This window comes from Puma concolor, chromosome C1 (genome assembly GCF_028749965.1).
Source record: "Puma concolor isolate L17-30 chromosome C1, mPumCon1.1.hap2, whole genome shotgun sequence".
Classification (NCBI taxonomy): domain Eukaryota; kingdom Metazoa; phylum Chordata; class Mammalia; order Carnivora; family Felidae; genus Puma; species Puma concolor.
In genome coordinates, this window is record NC_141674.1 from 136,821,355 (window position 1) to 136,838,864 (window position 17,510).

At 37.1% G+C, this 17,510-nt stretch overlaps 1 long non-coding RNA gene across 2 annotated transcripts in view; it reads left to right on the forward strand.

Annotated features, from left to right (window-relative positions):
• The first annotated feature begins 433 nt into the window (after nt 1-433).
• The window catches only part of LOC147578455 (uncharacterized), a 128,034-nt gene continuing 110,957 nt past the window's right edge, over nt 434-17,510 (forward strand). For both annotated transcript variants that reach the window (XR_015254281.1, XR_015254282.1), the window contains exons 1-4: nt 434-561; nt 3,230-3,298; nt 3,404-3,500; nt 5,080-5,193. This is a non-coding gene — a long non-coding RNA (uncharacterized LOC147578455). The remainder of the gene's footprint in view (nt 562-3,229; nt 3,299-3,403; nt 3,501-5,079; nt 5,194-17,510) is intronic.

Consider the following 17,510-nt stretch of genomic DNA (forward strand, 5'->3'; position numbering starts at 1 on the left):
CTGAAGCCAGAGGATCCTTTTGATTTTTGCACTTTTTGAAAGAAAAAAAAAAAAGATGCTTTCGATAGAGAAAGTTGGATCTCCGTACTTGAAAAACTATGTGATGGGTTTGGGGGTCTGGAGAGAAGCTTCTTTTTCGAGAATTACTTTCACTGGGCCTCGTAATTTCAAACTGCTATTTGCTCTGTAGAAGAACATCTTTGTAAATATGGTAGCTTCCACTGCTGACTGTATGTTCTTCCCATGCTGGGTAACTCTATCACTCTCAGAGAATAGTAACATCTCCAATTTCCTTACATCAAGTGCAGAATAACCCTTCTGTAAATTAAAAGTGCTATACAAACTTGATATATCGATTTGACCTAATTTCCTTTTGCCAGGATTGGCTTTTTCATTATCCTTTCCAGACATTTGTTTTTGCTTTTTTTTTTTTCCCAGTGGGAATTATTATTTAATTTGGGCTGCCTTATCTAGCAAAAATTCTTTCTCCATCATCCTCCCTTATTCCTTCTTCCTGCCCCGGACTGTCACTGATTCATTCTGAGTTTTCAAGTCTCAAGTGTAAGTATTTCCTGTGTGTGTGTGTGTGTGTGTGTGTGTGTGTGTGTGTGTACGTGCGCTAGAGGTTGACTAAAAGGAAGACCACCCATTTTAGTCTTTCCACCAGCCTTTCCCCTTTACCTCTTGGGGCCAAAATATGGAACACAGACAAGGAAAAGAGGTGCCCCAGAACAACTGCTTTCCAGGAAGCCATAAATCATGTGTGATTAAAGTAATTGGCAACAATAGAAAGAAAGCATGTTCCTGCTTTGGCTCTTTAGTTTTGCATATGAGAGGAAACTGGTCAACTAGTTGAGATCACCAGGGCTTTAGGAGAGATAATGCTCTATTTGAATCGAAAAATGAAGCCCCTTACTTCTCTCTTGAGAATATAGGGCTTGGCGAGTGATATTATATGGCCACGTCACCCTGCTGAAATGTTCATTTATATGGCTTCTAAACGAGGGGTGTTTCACCAGGGACTTTGACCCATGACTGTGCACAGCTTTCCCCCTTTGCTGTCTGGGTGATCGCTGCTGTTTCGAATATGGGCAAGTGTTATATGATTATTTTATCTCTTACTGTAAAGCGTTTTGAGAGACTTCGTATGAGAGGCAATATAAAAATAAATTGAATTGAACTATGGCTTCACCTCCCCACTTTTTAGTGCTGAAACCTTTAGAGCAAAAAGTGCAGTGCTGTGACAAAGGACAAGATTAAAATGATATCAGGAAAATGGTCAGCTCTGGAGAGCCCTGACCCTCCAAGAGGAGTGTGTGTGTGTGTGTGTGTGTGTGTGTGTGTGTGTGTGTGCGTGCACGCGTGAGTGTGTTTTGGTTGTTGTTGCACTTGCCTATGTGTTAAAGCCTTACTACAACTAGAGAAAAATCATATTTCTGTTCTTAAGTTAGTAATTTTGAGTCATAGGATATTCAAAATCTACTTTCAGTTAATGCATTTCTACAAAGACAACACTTGTTAATTATACAAATATCTTTTTTACATAACGTATCATGGTGCATTAAAAGCCACCGTGAAAGGCCAAGGTCTGAACCACATCATATTACTTTCAGAATCCACAACTGCAATAATTTTTCTTTTAAAATAAAATAATCTTGGCTTAGGGTAATAGGTTTTTCCTGCAGAAATATGATTTTGTATTTTATGACACTGCATCAATACATTATTTTAATAAATGGCTCTTGGTTCACCAGAAGTGCTGTATTTTGACAATATCAGCCAACCTTTTCATTTGTTTAAGCAGGAAAAGTAGGGTGCCAAAATAAAGCTACTCCAGAAGAACATCTCAAGAATGTTTATGAAAACTCTGCTACAGCTACATTTATTAGAGTTAAAGCACAGTACTAATTTGTCATGCAGAATTCCAGGGAAGTGAGTAATTTCTGTATTTCTCTAAATGCCAGTGTTTCATATTTTGAGTGACAATTTGCTTGTAAATACAAAACGAGCAACCTAGACTATAATGTGACAAAGGTATTTGTCATTATCTGATGATATCGTAGGTATTCATACAATGCCATTGCATTTCTCATGAAACTAAGTTGAGGAATGAAAAGGCAGCAAATCAGGCTCTCTGACAATGGGCCTGAAGTTTTAAAATTGTGATTAGATGATTTCCTCGAAGTTAGTAACAGTCCCACCTATAAGAAAAGGTGTTTCCCTAGCATACCTCATTCCTCATCAGGTTCTCTCTGAGACTCTCTGTTTATAGATGAGCCTTTCAGTACACGGGAGATCAGACTAATTTCAAAATTGTGGCCACACTGACTGTTAAATTATCAAAAATTCAGAAAGCGCAAATTGTTTCCTATGCCCAGAGTCTTTCTCTCTTCTGAGGTTGTCGAGAGCTCTCTCCGCTGTAGATTTGTTGTGTTATCACTCCCTTTTATCTAAAGCTTTCAACAATATTTTTGCATAGTAAGATTCTCCCAGGTATCCTGGGGATAAATGGGAGTATTAATGTCTCCAGGCAGTACATGGTGCCTCTGGGTTCTGGAAAAAAATGAATGCTCCTTCAAAGGAGCTGATTATCTCAGGATGGCACAGAAACACACACAGCCATTTATTTCTGAATTTATTCTTTGTGGGATAGTATGCTCTGGTTCAGAAGGGCTACTCCCACCCTGTTAAGATAACATACTATAGGGGCGCCTGGGTGGCGCAGTCGGTTAGGCGTCCGACTTCAGCCAGGTCACGATCTCGCAGTCCGGGAGTTCGAGCCCCGCGTCAGGCTCTGGGCTGATGGCTCGGAGCCTGGAGCCTGCTTCCAATTCTGTGTCTCCCTCTCTCTCTGCCCCTCCCCCATTCATGCTCTGTCTCTCTCTGTCCCAAAAATAAATAAACGTTGAAAAAAAAATTAAAAAAAAAGATAACATACTATATATATATATATATATATATATATATATACACACACACACACACATACCCACGCACAAAGAAATATATATATATGTGTGTACATACATTAATGCATATATTAGCATTTCTTTTTCAAATGGCTCACTTCATAGAAAATGCAGCTGTACCTAGAATTTATATGGAGAAGTAGATAAAGATCTCAGGAACAAGACAGAAGGGAAATAAGTATTTTAAGAGAAGTATTTATTGAGCTATAGTATTTATTGAGCTATCCTAACACCTCATTCTTTCTTTCTCCCTGCAATAGACTGAATGTTTGTATCCTCCCAGAATTCATATGTCAAAGCCCTGATTCCCAACATGACAGTGTTTGGAGGTAGGCCCTTTGGGACGTAATGAGGTCATGAGGGTGGAGCCCTCATGAAGGGGATTAGTCTCTTTATAAGAAGAGGTACAGGTGAGATGTCTCTCTTTCCACCAGGTGAAGAGAAGGCGGTCATCTACAAGCCAGGAAGAGGGCTCTCACCAGAACTTGACCGTGCTAGCACTCCGATCTTAGGCTTCCAGCTTCCAGAAATGTGAGCAATAGATGTTTGTTGTTTAAACCACCCAGTCTGCGGGACGTGATAGGAGCCTGAACTGACTAAAACACTCCCCCCCCATCTCAATTGTATTTCTTTTCCCTTGAGATCATGGCCCCATTTCCAAATGGATTGATCAACAGATAAAGTTCTAGCCTGGGGCTTTACTCTATCACCCTGTTCTCTTTTTCCTCTGCTACACTCACCCAGTGCCTCTGCAGCTCCTAAGCACACATCCACTATGCACCAGGACACAAGACCACTCACTTTTGCTTCAATAAGCCAAGTGTTTTCATGAGTATTGACCTCTGCTCATGCCGATCTCTAAGACTGAAATTCTTTTCACTATCTCTGAGTATTGAAAACCCATTCATTTTCAAGCCCTTCTCCTAACCAAGTAGCAGACATGAGCTCCAGTTTTCCATGTGCAAAACGAGGGAATATATAGCATCCCCTTTTTGTGGTGATCGTGAAAATCACTTGAGAGTATGTGTGTGATACTCTCTCGTAAAATGTCCTGGTGTTCTTTAATTATCACTTCATCTCTGAGAACCAGAAACATGTTGCCCTAAAATGCTCAGCCTCTTTTTATGCGTACCTATGGAAAAATCTTTTTCTATACTTTGTAGATCTTACAGAAACACTGAGCATTATTTGTATCTATATAAATACATTGCATTTATTTGGGGCTTTGGACTTAGTGGGAACTTAGTAAATATTTGTTAAAATTGCTTGCCCAAATTATCAATGTACCCAATGTCCCAGTGCATCCTCTTGGATCATTTGGACCAGTTCCAAACTAAATTCGAAATTAGTCCAATTCACCAAGTTGATTCTTACTGCAACATGTCCTCCACAATCAGTGCTTCTGAGTTACACCTTTGGACAGACTCTGCCACAGAGGGTTGGCATATGAAATACACCAACAACATTTTTTTGGTTTTGCATGATTCTGTAACAGTGATGCAGTCCAATTGGTGAATTGAAGAAAGCCTAGAAATGGAACTTCATTTACAGGCTTTCCTCGTGCTTATAGATTCTACATTTACAGCTTCATTTTTAGCAGTTTTGGTGCTGGCTTGCTGCATTTCAGACAGCAATACTATGAGAATAAGTGTCAAACCTCATGGTGTGAGGGACATTTTACTTCAAGTGGCTTCTCTGATGCCAAAGGTATCCATTGTGGCACAGAGGAAGAAGGAGGTACTCCCCTTTAAAATAGGACTGTGGTGTTGCCACATATTAATGAGCATAATGTGACAGGACCACACCAAAATTGTAAAGTGCAACACTTCGAAAGGTATAGTGGGCTCCTTTATCAGAATTTTCAGACTGGCTAGCATAAACTGTCTTTGCTCATTGATGGAGAGATTTGATACATTCTAAAAGATGAGTTGCAGAGTTTCATGGTTTTCTCCATGTTTGTTTAAGCATCCTGTTTGATATCAGCTGACCAGCTAATGAAATAGCAAAAACTTTGTCTTTTCAAAAAATATATATAAAAATGCTTCCTGACTTTTTTCTGTTTTGTTTTGTTTTGTTTTGTTTTGTTTTGTTTTGTTTTGTTTTGGCATAGGGTACGGTACTCTCTCCTTATCCACGGTTTCATTTTCCATGGTTTCAGTGATTCAGTTACTCAAGGTCAACTGTGGTCGGGAAGTAGATGATCCTACTGAAAAATCGTCAAAAGGTCAGTAGTAGCCTAACCCTACGTCACAGCACCTGCGTCATTCACCTCACTGCATCTCCTCACATAGGGTTTTACCATCTCATAGCACAAGAAGGGTGAGTACAGTGCAATAAGATGTTTTGAGAGAGAGACCGAGAGAGACCACATTCATATTGCTTTTATTACAGTATTTATAACAATTGTCCTATTTTATTATTATTTTTGTTAATCTCTTATTGTGCCTAATTTATAAATTAAATGTTATCATAGACATGTATGTATAGGAAAAAAAAAAACATAGTATATATAGGCTTCAATACTATCTGGGGTTTCACACATCCCCTGGGGGACTTGGAACATATTCCCCGTGGATATGGCGGGGCTACTGCATATTTATTCACATCCCTTTTTACTCCCTCAGAGGAAGCTGGTCTCTTTAAAATGTGTGTGGAGGGCTAAACTTTTGTACTGGCAGCAAGTGACCAGCCCCAAAACTACATCCCATAAGGCACTGAGGGAGAGACCACTCATGATGCCATCTTTAGACTGAGATCACATTGCTCTGAATAAGCCTGCTGCACAGCTAGTCATTTTAGGTTTAAGCATTTGCCAAACTGAGTTTCCCCAAACTGCATGTAACTCTCACCTCTGCCAATCAAACCCACAAGTTTAAAATATATGGAAGGAAAAGAGCACCAAATCCTTCCAAAGATCCATTAGGCTTGTATTTTGAAGCAAGAAGTGGAAATATATATATTTTAAAGAAAGAAGTAAAGTTTGCCTCTCAGGCCAAGTATTTTCAAGTTCTCATATGTCTCAATGAAAGCCAGCCTAATTAGTATAAATCAGAGTTTTGTATTATAGACGTTCAAGTATAATGAGTTCTATTATGACAGATTGCAGTAGGTGAGATATGTTATTCAATGGTATGTCTAGGAAAAAAATAAACATGCTTCACTTCTTCATTAGAGAATGCTTATTTATAGTGCAGTGTATATCTACCTCCACTGTAACATTAAAGTTTTGACTGCTTTTTAACTATAAAATGTGATATTGTTGTGGCAGCTGTACTATTCAAATGATAGCTGTAGAACAGCTGCTATCAGCGAGGGAGATTTATTGCTTCCCTGCACGGATAAGGATATGTGCAGATTTACTTTTTAGTTTCATTGCTGGTGTCCTATATTTTAATGACACAATGTAATAGAAAAGAAGATTATAATAGAGACGTCCTTTAATTCTGTAATATCAATGGTACACTTGACATAAAACTTTGTTTTAACTTTATGTAAATTCCCTTTTTCCTTCAGTGAAACAGTCCACATAGGTAGAGAACTTATACTCCTGCGAGTTCCCTTATGTTTGTTTCTGGCATTTCTTTCACACCAAAATCACTGGGTAGGAGAAAAAGGGTGAGGTGAGGAGGGGAGAAGAGAGGAAAAAGGAGAGATTGAGTGAGTATCCCAAAGTAGTTGGGCTCATTTTTGTGTGTGGTAACTCATTTCCGAGGTAAGTTGGTTGATTTGTTTGGAAGCACGTGGCTTGCCGGTCAATAGACAATAAAGAAAAGGATCAAAAGTTGAAAAAAAATTTTTCCAACTGATTTTGTCTCTTGTTCTTTGTCTTAATATTGTCTCGAACCAATAACCTAGTGACAGATGGGCAGAATTCTGAGCTCTTGGCAGTTTGGATTAGATCTGATAAGCATTCAGTGCTATTTGGTATTGAAACAGAGTTGGAAATCACATGAAGACAGGCTTTTTCAGAAAAGTCCATTACTTGGTAGTTTCTGATGGGTTGAAAGTGCTGCTAGAAGAGTCTTTGGAGTATTTGGGGATTTCATGATTGATATCAGGCAATACAGAGATGCCCAGTGTGCTCTCAATAGTATTAATCACACTCTTTAAGGCAGGAGAAAGTTTTGATATGTTTTTTCATTATCCCCCACTCCTGAACTATCCCTTATACTCATATGCTCCTCTGAATTTTTTTGTTCAGACTCTGGGGGGTTTAGAATGCTGTTTTAATGATTTCTACTTATACACTAATAACCTGTGAAGTTGGCAGATACACATGCCCTAAAGTGTATGAGATTTAAGGGGACATGTCTTGACCTTTCAATTATCAGAGAAATAGTATATAGCTCTCAAAAGGTCATCACATGCATGGTTGAAAATAAATTGGCAATTCAAATCATTGAACAAGGAGATCAGGTTATTTCACCTGTACTCAAAGAAAGTGAAAATATTGATCTTTCTCATCTGTTTTCTTCTTTGCTCAGTAATTTAGTAGCATTGTTGATATTTTTAAAGCTAACTCGGTGTTCTAGGTATTCATTTTTGCACTGGAGTCTTATGTGGGGATTGTTCTTTACGCGTTAGCCACGTGCAAACCACATTTCCATTAAATATTTATCAAAATGCAGTTCCTAAAAAGTTCATAGGTGTCTTTTAAACAAAGTCCAAAGAGCTGCCTTTCTGAATTAAGCAGACAGACAGTTTGGGTACATGAATTATTGTTTCTGTAATAACTGCCTGCAACTGACTAACACATGGAGACCATCTTTGATAAATTTAGAAATAACTGAGTTTGCTAAATAGTCTTTGCATTATTTCATTATAAAGCTATGCCAGTCAATTAATTCTTCTTTCCAGCATGTGAACACATTGTGCACCAAGTACTGGAATGAGAGTGTTAGGCGCTCCTATAAGCTAGACCAGATTAGAGACTCCTTCGTGGGGAGAATAGGAGCAGGCATTCACTTCCCTTATTATGTCTGCATGCATACATTTCTTGGTTTAAAATTACCTATTAAGAATATGAGTAAATCTCCAAGATGACTGTTTCTTCGCACCAGTCCCTACCCTGCACCACTGTCCCCCACTTCCCACCATATAACATGGCCAACCAATGACACGGTTTTACTACTAATGGGTATTTTACCCAAATCTATTTTAAAGATTATGGGCATATGGATTCTTTTTTTCAGGTGTTTTCTAAATAAATATTTAGTATGTATGCGTGCTTACGGTAATTTAATTTTTTTGTTGATGTGGAAAAAAAAACTATGGAAATGCAGAATTTCACACATTTCCACCCTGGATTTTAATATCAAACTTTTTAAGTGACAGCACCTATCAAAAGTATGAAATTCTTTGAGTAATACAGATGAGAAAACTTCTGGTAAAGAGAAAATCATCACATGAATAGGATCATAAGTAATATTAAGTTATTTTTGCCAGGTGCTTAACTGTATTTTATTCTCAAATTAGTTCTGTCAATTGATTAAAAGTAATGACATCTTTGCTGCTGTAAATTTAATGTGAAACACTATAAAATGGTGAAAGTTTATTTAGAATTTGAATTTAATAATTTTACAGTGATAATTTATTTTTCATTTATATCTTTTAAATTCCACCACCTAAAGATGCTGCAAGTAATTGATTCATTGATTGATTTCACTTTAATCTACTTCTTCAACACACTCGTTTCAATCATTTTTGATTGAAACACCTGATCACTGGTTAGTTATTAACTGGAAACTTGGATAAACCGGCATCTATCCAATTTTTATATTTGAAGAAGTTTCTAAGTGGTTTATAAACGGTCCCAGTAGAAAGCGGGAGGGAAAAGTTGACAAATTAACGTTTTCAAGTGCATTTTCATTGAGAGTGAGTTGTCCCTCTTCTAACGGAACGGAAAAGAATGTCCGCATTATCCTTTGCTGCCAAATTGTGACGACATTTGGGGATGGGTAGGCGAGAGGGTATGAAAAGATCGTTGAGAAACCTGGTTCTGTACTGGGAATTTGAAAGCATGCTAGCATGTCATTGCTACAGCAAAGCTTAGCCAATAGCATTAGGGGACCAGCTAAGTAACTGTGGAATGGAGAAATTAGGTAGCTTGTTTCATGTCACCCAGCTGTAAAAGTGGCACAGTCACAATGCAGGAGCTGCCAGAAGAATCATTGGTATTTTAGATAAATGCTTTCCAATAGACATATGTGAACCACAGATTCAAGCCTTATATGTAATTTTGTGTTTTCCAGTCATATTCAAAGGAATAAAAGGAAACCGTTGTAATTAATTTCAATAATGTATTTTATTAAGTGCGTCCACTTTCATTTCGAAGTACAATAATTAAAATTACTATTGATGTGAGTTTTGGTATTTTATTCATACTGTCCAAATTCAGTATGTATTTTCATTTATAGCACATCTTTTTTCAAGCTAGTCACATGTCAGGTGCTCAGTAGTTCCATGTAGCTAGTGGTTACCATTTTGGACAGCATACCATTAGAATCGTTGAGAATCCAAAAGTATCACACCCAGTACTGTGATTGATTGGCTAGTAACCATTATAATTCAAATGGTTATATAGTAACCATTATAATTCCAGAGAAAATGATCCTACTGACATAAACATTAATTTGGGGTCATGTAGTGAAGGGTTGGTTTCATTAGGGAGGACATAATTCTTGTAAGGGAATATGTTACTTAGGAAATTAGAGTACAGGACAGCATAGAAAAGATGTTCAAGTCTGCTGGTTGGTGAAACTAAGCATATATGGTTTCCTGGGTTCATAATTTTGTTTGCAATAAACAAATGTTAAGTGCTATGGTCTCTGAACTGCACTATGTACCCAGAAATAGCCCATTGGTCTCTGTTATGTGTACACATATATTCAAAGAGAGAGAATGACAAGTTCTTTTAAAATTGGACATCACATGGGCGCCTTCGTGGCTCAGTCGGTTAAGTGTCCGACTTTGGCTCAGGTCGTGATCTCATGGTTTGTGAATTCAAGCCCCGTGTCGGGCTCTGTGCTGATAGCTCGGAGCCTACAGCCTGCTTCAGATTCTGTGTCTCCCTCTCTCTCTCTGCCCCTCCCTCACTCACACTCTGTCTCTCTCTCTCAAGAACAAATGAACATTAAAAATTTTTTTTAAAAATTGGACATCAAACTACTGGGTATTTACCCAAAGAAAATGAAAACATTACATTGAAAAGATATATACACCTATATTTATTGCAGCATTATTTACAGTGGTCAAGATATGGAAACAACACAAGCATCCATCGATAGATGAATGGATAAAGAAGATTGGTATACACACTCACACATACACACACACACACACACACACACACACACAATGGAATATTACTCAGCCATAAAAAGGATGAGATCTTGCCGTTTGCAATAACATGGCTGAGCCTAGAGGGTATTATGCTAGGTGAAATAAGTCAGACAGAGAAAGACAAATGCCTAGTGATTTCACTTATTTGTGGAATCTAGAAACAAAACAAATAAATGAACAAATACACAAAACACAGAATCAAACTTATAAGTACAGAGAACTTATAAATACACAGAACAAACTGATGGTTGCCAGAGGGGAGGAGATGGGGAAAGGGCAAAGTGAGTGAAGGGGACTGGGAGATACAGGCCTCCAGTTATTGAATAATTAAGTCACAGAAATAAAGGATATGACATAGGGAATATACTCCATGGCATTATAATAGCATTGTATGGCGACAGATTGTAGCTATGCTTGTGGTGAGCATAGCATATTATATAAACTTATTGAATCATTGTGTTGTACACCTGAAACTGATGTAACATTGTATGCCAATTATACTCAAATTAAAAAAAAAAAAAACAAAACTGGACATTGACAGATATTCAAAGGGACTAAAGGACCATGGCAGCTATCCCAGCTCCCAGCTAGCTCGGTACCAGATCACTGCCAACATATCATGGGTATACACAAAAGGCAACCAATCCAGCAAAGAAAAGAAAAGCAGTAAAAAAGTTGATCTAGAAAATGACCAGGTCCAACCGTTAGCCATTGACCTTTATAGTTGCAAAGGTTTTAGAAGAAGGATTGACAGTGAAAACAGTTCACCCTTTTTAGAAGATATAGGTGTTTTATGGCTGGTGTAATTAATGAGTAGGTGGCTCTGCTAATGATTTTATTGTGTTGGTTTTAAGTTCTCTTGAAATAATTGCTTTTTTTTTCATGTGGATTTCCTCACCGACAACATAATGTGCATCTATCTTAATAAAAACATATGCATTGAAAGCATACCTCTGATATCTCACAGCCTGGGTACAAACCCTGGGTCTCTGTGTTGTAGGGCAAGTTACTCTGTTCCCCAGTAATATCAACTGTGAAAGGAGGACAATGACCCTCTACTCACTGGTTGTATGGAAGAGATTAAATTAGTTAATATATGCAAAGGGGTTAGAACATTGCCTGGCATATAAATGCTCCATGGATCTTAGTTATTATAATTATTATCATTACTATTAAAGATATGTGGGGAAATTTTAAGTAATACACTTTCCATGACTCTATTTCATAGTTACTGAATTGGCCTTTTGGGAACTGCTAGTGTTTATAAAGTTCCCCAGTGACTCTGAGGACCAGTGGAGTTTGGAAACCACATTGGTGGATAGAGGGCAAGTATTCCTGGTGAAGCCCATCATTCTCAAGATGAGCTGTTACTCACAACAGCGGTGAAGTTTGAACCCTACACTAGAGTCACCAGAGAGCACCCAGACCAATTGAATGAGAATTGGCTCAACGTGGGTCCCAGGCATCAGTATTTTAACAGCACCCTGCCCTTCCCCCACGCATGGTAGCAGCATGTAAAAACGGCAGGGAACCTCTGATCTTAGGTATGTTTAAATCCCCCATCCTATTTTTTTTTTTTTTTTTTAGAAAAATGCTTCTAAGGTTTTAGATGATGGCAAATTGACATAAAAATAGCACATTAAGAAAAGCTTTATGAAAAGGGTGCTTAACTGACCCAGTGTTATCTTTCCCTGCCCTTTTTTATATGGATGAATAAAGACAGATAGGAGTTAATTGCTCTTCAGCTAGATCGAGGTCAGTCTTTTGTACCGAAATCTTAGAAGTAGGTTAAACACGAAGGTATTTTTTTTTTTTTTTTGTATTACTGTACTTAACCTTGACTTGGGTCATTTATTGCAGTGTTTCCTAAACTTAGTTGAGCATCAGAATCACCTGGGGAGCAATTTCAAACATACATTACTTAGCCTCACCTCAAAAGATTTTGATTTGGTTGGTTTAAGGTGAGACCCAGGAACCTGAGTTCTTTAAAAGCTTCCCATATAATCCTAATGATACCATTATCATTCGCTGCGTGTAGTGAATCAAGGCACCAATGGGTGGCGAAACCGATGCTAATGTTAGTAATTAGAAAATGTTGACATAACAAAAGCAAAACAGTATTGTTTCCTCTTTGGTATACAGTTAGTTAACTAGAGCTTCCCTGGCAATGATTTATCTAGAAAATGACTTTTTCTTATTCCCTATTTGGTACTTGGCATCCAATAGTATCAAATGTTATGGACAACTTGCTAATGATACAGAGCAATTTCTAGGCATTTTTTTGTTATATAACTAATCCTCATGACAATCTTTTGGGAAGGAAATGTTGCCTCTATTTTACAAATTAGGAAACCAAACCTTAGCTGATTGAATAACTTAGTTGCAATCACCTAGCAGGTAAAAGTAATGGGATTGAAGTAGAAGCCAGGTGTATGTAACGTCAAACCTATGTTCATACAATTAATGAGCATCAATACCCTGACAGACAATAGTCCTAGCAAGAATCAGTAGTAGACAAAAAGAATCAAATGTGTCTTTTTAGTAAGTATTCATTTTAAGAAATAAATAAAAAAAAGAAGTTTCTGTTATGTATAAACTCTGATTAGTAGGAAAGGAAAGTTGTTTCAAAAAATATTTTTTCTGGATGAGTGGGTGGCTCAGTCAGTTAAGCATCTGACTCTTGATTTCAGTTCAGGTCGTGATCTTACAGTCCTGAGATTAAGCCCTGCGTTGGGCTCCATGATGGGCATGGAGGCTGCTTAAGATTCTCTCTCCCCATTTCTGTCTGTCCCTCCCCTGCTGACATACTCTCTCTCTAAAAGAAAACAGAAGAAGAAAAACATACATTTTTTTTCTTTTTTTTTTCCTAAGCAGTTGGGTTTGAGAGGCCTTACATACCCATGCCAATAATTTTCATGTGTTTATGATGAACGGAATCATCACACTTAAACCAAGACAGACTTCTGTGTTGAAGAATCTCTGACTCCTTTAATAAGGTGTTCCAAATAACTGTTGGGTAAGTCCTTTTGGGAGCAATAATTTTAACTTTCAGGTACGCTTTATAGTCAAATTTAGGAACAAATTGGAGAGAGGTATCTAAATGACCCCTAATGTTTCGTGATCTGAAAATACTTTTCTTTCACTCAAGGTTTAGTCTTTGGGACATTTGGAATCTATTTAGGCACACACTTGGTTTGTGGCATTGGGATTTAGACTTCACGTCGTGTGTCCGATGTCCTTCTGTAAGCTGTAGTAGGAGGTTGTGCATTGCTTGTGTAGCACTCCTGATGGCCTAGTGTCATGGTCAACCTAATTGTACATCTTCTATTGAGGCCTCGTCATCTTCAGCACAGGTCTAGAGCAGTGCAATCACTTAGCAGGTGATTGGTTGGTTGGTTCTCAGTGTCTGTTGGAGGAGTGAATTGATGGGATTAGTGGAATGAAGAGCTTAAAATATGGAACTAAGTCATGATTTTTCTCATCAGATACCTCACTTCGTCTAGAGTTACTCAAGCCTTGTTTCCAATCATCTAGTAGTTCATGGAATGACTATATGTTACCAGAACCTTTTATCCCTCAAAGGAGCCCTTGGGTGGATTCAAGTGCATGTCCCTTACGGGCAGAAATCAAAGCATTTACATTTCAAAAAACAGAAAAAAGGAAAAAAAAAGAAAACATATCTATTACTCTGATTCTGATACACAGTTAAAAAATATCTGCAAAGGAGACAGTTGAAGCTATTGTAAAGAATTTGAGTAGGGACGTGTATAGTTTTGCATTAGCGCATAGCATTACTGTTTGATAGTCTAAAAATTAAGAGCAAGTAGCAACAGTGGCATATGATATATTTAAAAAGATTTAAAAATGTATTCTTTCACCAAATGGTGTTAAGTTAAAGTAAGCTGTCAAACTGACAGCACATTAATGCCATCTTCACAGTAGCACATACTGGATCACAGTGGAAATTGTATCAATTTTATAGAGAAATTAAAGATGAAATCTGAAAAAAATAGCTTGAAATGCTTTCTTTCTTTCCTTTTTTCCTTTTTTTTTTTTTTTTTTTGCACTTTGAGAATCATCATTACTTGCTAGAACCCACTCCAAATATAACCAGATCATGATAATTTGTATTGGAGCTTAATTTTGGGATAAGGAGCATCAGATACACTTCATACTACTTACTCAAACTATGATTATTTTCATTAAACTATAAAATTGCTTACTGCAGATCTACTCTAAATGCATACAATCGTAACGTATCCTTAACAATGAATACTACTAGGCCACAAATGTGCAAAATAACTGAAGTCAAGTGCAAAATAGCCATCTTTGATTTGTACTTTTTAATTATATATCTTTGTATACACAATCAATGTACTTTTGTGGTTTTATAATATATTCCTTCTTATTTTGTTGAAACATCTGACAGGCTTATTCAGTCTCCATCCTGTTAATTAAAGGATAGTGTCAAAAAAACTTATGAAAATGATGTCAGGTGCCTATTAACACAAACTCTCAAGTAGTTTGTGGCTGTCAAGAGTACAGATTATTCTAGAAATGAAAGGTCTGGGGGATAATCTAATAGGTTTTATGCTTTGTGAGATGGAAGGTGATCAGAAAGGTGGTGGAATAATCTAGAAAAATCAAGGAGACCTAACATATTGCCCTGATGTGAGTGGTATATTTCGTACAAAGTGAGTGAAAAATAAGGTATTGAGAGCAAGGCATCTGAAATCGTACACCTTCCAATATTCTTGTAGTTACCAAACAACATATTTAACAGATGCCTTGGTGGCTTTATTTTTTAAGTGCTATCTTTGCCAAGAATGTTTACCTTTATAACCTTTGTCCCATCCTATGATATCCAGAGATTGCACTTAATAGGAATAGAAGTGGAATTCACGTGTTGTTTCAACACTTGTCAGGGAGATTCACAAAACTTGTGAATATTGTCAATATACTGTGTATGTCTATTGTTGTATGGAATATGGTTTCTACTGCATTAAAACATAGATACGAGATTGTTTACAAACATAACACATTACTTATTTAAATATTTGTTACCAGAAAGAAACTTTCATTTTTGTTATTGTTTCCAGTTTGACTAGTAAAGGTCTTGCCGATGTTTTGACTAGATCTCCGTGTACACATTCCTAAGAAATGCAGATAACAAACGATTTTTGTTTTTATTTTACTAAGATTTAATTATTTCAGTTGGCTATCTATGTTTTAAAATTCACTTTAAAATAGCAAATACCACTTTTCTAGTTTCTCTATAGATACAGCAAAAACCAAATCAGTGTAGCATTCGGTAAACTTGTGTAGATACAGTAACTGGGGAAATGAAATTCCAGTTTTCTTGTCCAAGTCCAGAAAGAGAAGTGTCTCTCTTTTGTGAATCTTGAACAAAAAATCTCAAGTGTATTCTGATTGGACCAATTTAAGTCACCTGCCCCCAAGGAATGGGTTACTGTGATCAGGGAAGCATGCATCCATGAGTGGCCTGGACTTGGTTATATGACCCTCCTTGAGCCCAACCTGTGGCAAGCTTAGTTCTACTGCTTGGTTCAGACCACTCGAGGCCCCTCATTAGAAATTTGGATTGGGGGCGCCTGGGTGGCACAGTCGGTTGAGCGTCCGACTTCAGCCAGGTCACGATCTCGCAGTCCGCGAGTTCGAGCCCCGCGTCGGGCTCTGGGCTGATGGCTCGGAGCCTGGAGCCTGTTTCCGATTCTGTGTCTCCCTCTCTCTCTGCCCCTCCCCCGTTCATGCTCTGTCTCTCTCTGTCCCCAAAATAAATAAACGTTGAAAAAAAAAATTAAAAAAAAAAAAAGAAATTTGGATTGGGATGTTGGTGCTCAAAGTGGATCATAGAAGGTTTTGGCTCTGTTAGTAAAGAGGAAAGGAGAAGTTGATGTTTAACCTTTTAATTCCAAAGTTTTACATTATAAAGGGAAAGTTAACTTCTTCAGAATATCCAAAATCATCTGTAGTGGTTTTTCTTTGACTTAAAAAGAATATAACATTAATGGCACAGAAATGACATTTCTTAGAGAAATTTATTTTATCTCAGTTGCCTATTTTTCCTGAGAATCTTTACTGCTTTATATTGTTATATTATATTCATACTTATATATATTCTCAATTCTAAAGAGTATCAGACTTTACTAAAATAGTTTTAAATCACTCATATTGGTTTGTTCTTTGATCAAATTGTTTTCCATTTGAAAGCTACTGTCTTCAATGCATTCTTTTAAAGAAATAGAAACCAAATTAAAAAAAAAAAAGATGTTAACATAACTCACGGGAATGTGTGAAAATTAAATTTAATGTAACTTATATATCACAGGACAGAGCAATTTTTATCACTAGAGGTGGTAAAGAAATATGATGGTGGTGATGAAGAAATCTAGAAAAGTTGGAGTGTTCAGTTTAAATAAGAAACAATAGGCGGCTCCTGGGTGGCCCAGGTGGCTGAGTCTCTGACTCTTGGTTTTTGCTCAGGTCACGATCTCATGGTTCCCTAGCTGAAACCCTGTGTCCGGCTCTGAACTGACAATGCAGAGCCTGCTTGGGATTCTCCCTCTCCCTCTCTTTCCCTCCCCTGCTCATGCATGCTCTCTCCATCTCTCTCTCAAAATAAATAAAACTTTAAAAAAGGTAATTTTTGTATATTTTGGGCAGCAATTGGATGATATATCTAGTCTTCTTAGAAATATATTCGCTATTTTGACATTTTAAATGTTATGTCATATAATATAATAATAATTCTAAATATTATATGCTGTTTTATCCGCTTTACTTGATTTTTATTTGTGTTACTATAAAATGACTGGTTGTGTATAATTTTGTCTTGCTAGATACAAATGCTCGACCTCAATTGTGGGTGACTTTCAAATCATATCCATAAAATCAGATTAAGATGCTTAACTATGTGTCAGATTACCTAGACAAATTGACTTTCAAAATCAACAATTGTGATATTTGAGTATTTGTTACAGCTCTCAGTCATAAGTTTAAAGATAGTTTTAAAAAGGCGTTGTGAGTGCATCCCTGTATGCAAGCTTAATTTATTAGTGTGTAATACAGAAAAATATGTATATGAATAAAATTTTGTTTTCTACTCTTCCTCTAACTCTTTAGTCTCATAGAATAAAGGTAATGCTATGTGGATAACTCTGAGATTAAACTCATGTAAGT